Source organism: Pygoscelis adeliae, unplaced genomic scaffold, assembly GCF_000699105.1.
Source record: "Pygoscelis adeliae isolate BGI_AS28 unplaced genomic scaffold, ASM69910v1 Scaffold38, whole genome shotgun sequence".
Taxonomy (NCBI): Eukaryota; Metazoa; Chordata; class Aves; order Sphenisciformes; family Spheniscidae; genus Pygoscelis; species Pygoscelis adeliae.
The window spans coordinates 14,593,233-14,596,364 of NW_008825614.1; positions in this window are offsets into that span (position 1 = coordinate 14,593,233).

The following is a 3,132-nucleotide window of genomic DNA, read 5'->3' on the forward strand; positions in this document are numbered from 1 at the left end:
GCAGAGAAAGAGGCGGTGCTCTTTAGTCCTCGGTGTCCCGATCTCTAACCCTGACTTTGGCGTTTACAAACCTGCTGCTCTTTACATACGGGCCTGTACCTCTGAGTGCCAGAGCCGTTCACCCCTGACAGCCCCAGCCCTCGTGACCGTGTTTCTAAGGTCTTTGCTGGAGTACGGACGCGGGGCTGGGGGCAGCCGGTGGGGCTTGCCGGGTGTGGAGGCTGGCAGTTATGTTTGTCAGAGGTTGTGCTCGACGGGCCAGGGCACGTTTTAATGGAGTTTAGGGTGGAAAGATTTTTTGGGGGCATGGCTTGAAGGGTCAGCTGGCTTGCTCCAGCTGCTGAGGGGATGGTAGGCTGGGTGCAACCTAGAGCATGGGGCAAGGGGGAGTGTGACAGTGTCTGTACATCAGCGAGAGAGCAAGGAGGCACGCTGTCACAGAGAAGCAGCAGTGCGTCAGGGATTATTAGAAAAGCCTGAGAATGGCTGTTGTGTTTCAGTGACCCCGTTCCTTTCTTTAAACAAGCCTCATTGCTCCTGCCTGCTTACTTCTCAGTGCCCTTCCACTGCCTCTTTGTCACCATCCCCACCCCTTGCCCTCCTGCCTCTGGATCTCCAGAGCTACTTGCTCCTCTAGAGCTGGTTCTTCAGCCCTCCCCAGCTCTGTGGCACTGCTGCCTCGCCTGCTTTTGGCAGTCAGATCTCATCTAGCGGCCAAGCATATGAATCCTATGTTGCTTATTACAAGGCGCTCTGCACCCCACATTGTGCACATTGGCACATCTTGCTGGTTGGGAGCCGAGGATGGAGAGTGCTATGGCCCCAGGTCTCTTCAGGTGTCGATGTGTTGCTGTGAATAATGAATGTGCTTCTGAAGTTTTCGGGGGATTGGGTTCTAAACTGGCTTCATTTGTTTGTTTACATTCAAGGTTGGTATTGCAGTTTTTGTTTCTAAACTGCGTTTAATAAGACTGTCATATAAAAGCTCTCAAGTTTCTGGGAAGAATACTTATTAAAAGTGGTTTTGTAATTCTCTTACAGTGTGTGGTCTTTGGCTTTTCTGAGCTTTTGCTGCGTTACATTCAAGTATAGTTTAGTGTAGTTCAAAAGAAAGCTTGGAAAGAGAAAAGCTGACAGAGAGCAGATCAGTCTGAGAATGAGGTGGAGCTGGCTTACGCTTCTGTTTTCTTTACAACGGATGAAGTAGGTATTCCCCACCTGCTTAAGGAGTGCCCACAGCAGGCTGAATCACTAACACACCTTGTTCTGAAATAAATCACAACAGCAAAAGGATGTTGTTTGTGGCAGTAGAGAAAGCGCTTATTAAATAGCGAGCTTTGCTTTGCATGCTTAAGGTCGCAACTTCTTCCTTTTCTAAAAAAACCCAAAAGTTTGTTGCAGTAATCAAGGCTGGGGAAGGGAAGGTCCCCATGGAGTGCTGAGACCGACCTGCTTCCTCATTCTTTGCACTCTCATCGTTGGGCAACTTTCTTCTATGTCAGCTGAAAATTTCCTCATCTAATCCAGTAACACTGGACTCACCCCGAACAAAACAAGGTCTCCTCCCCACCTAACGCATGTTAGTCAGCCTCACCCCCATCTCTTACGGGAACACCCAACGGTGTGCTTTACCAAGGTAATGAAGGGGTTTGCCATTTGCAGACGCCTCCCGAAATCCAACATGTGTGTATTTTTATGGCCACTTTGGATAAAGCTACCGCTGCGGCTGGTAACTGCGACTTCAAGATAAAACTCAGCACGTGACAACCTAAGAAACAGCAAACTACGGAGCAAGAAATTGCTCCTTTTCAGGCTCCAGCGTGGCTACATATACTGACGCTTTGTTGCAAAAACACAGAATAACAACTTTAACTTGAACAGTTGTCTCTCTTAGTAGTTGTATCACCTGTAATTGTTTCTGCAAGAGCTTGCAGGCCCTACCATCAATATGCATCTTCCTGGGTGTGCTTTTGAATCAGATTAATAAAGGAAAACAATATTTTTTGTGAGAAAGCCTCTTGGTATGTATTATTTCCAGAAACCCTGAAATCATCATTTGTTACCTTACTGGTGGTTTTTACCCCTATTAAGCTTAACAACAGCTTTTTAGAGGGCTGAGGTGTCCATGGCCACATTCTGAGTTGCTGAAATACTGGGATGAGTTGGAAAACAAGAGAGTACCGAAACACCCACTAACAACATCCTGCAGGTCAGAACCGCATGCACTTTCTAAATAGGTCAGGGTTTGGTCTGAGGATCTGGTATTTCATGAAGACGTCCTTTACATTTCCCGTATTTCTCTATTTCATTCTCCATTCAGTCACATAGCCTGCATGCTGGATGTACTTGTTTTACATTTCTTTGCTATCCAATTTGCTGCCAAATCATCATCTCCAGCAGTCTTATACAAATGTTAACATTAGCTGGCTTCACAATAACAGCCTGGAGAGGAAACATTTACTTCTGAGCTTCCCCCTGCCAAACAAACGTACGGTGTATGGTTTTTTTGTGGCTCCTGGTGGTTAAGGGCATGGGATGTAAAATTATAATGCTGTATGCACGGTTAGTCTATTACAGTTATGATCACCGTAACATGCACTTCAACGTATTTATTGTTTCACTTTTAAATTGGTCACATTCAGCGTGGAGGACGTGACTCCCCATTCCCTTATACAACATAATCTCCATAGGTCCTTGAGGTTCTGCCTGCCAGCAGGAAAAAACCCCCCACACCTCAATTTTAAACTCTACTTTTTTGTCCTTGATGACATATAATGAATGCATCAGTGTTACTTGTGTGTCCTGAAAGAAAGGGTGATGACATGGAACAGCGATGCAAACATACGCAGAGAGCTTGACAAGAAATAAACCGATTGCAAAGCCCAGCTCAACAGCATGAAAACACTGGCCCATCTAGACTTCATAAAATCAGATGTGCCTCTGCCCTCAGATCTCTCCAGGAAAAAGCACGTGTTCACCGTAGCTCCATATGGCATTCAGTTTGTGCACTGGTGAGTTGGGAAAGACCTTCTTCAAGAAGCAGAGTAAACAAATGCTATTTCATTGACTTTCTGTGGCGCTTGGTTGCATGTTCGGCTACTTTTATTGAATCCACGTAAGAATCAAGTTAAA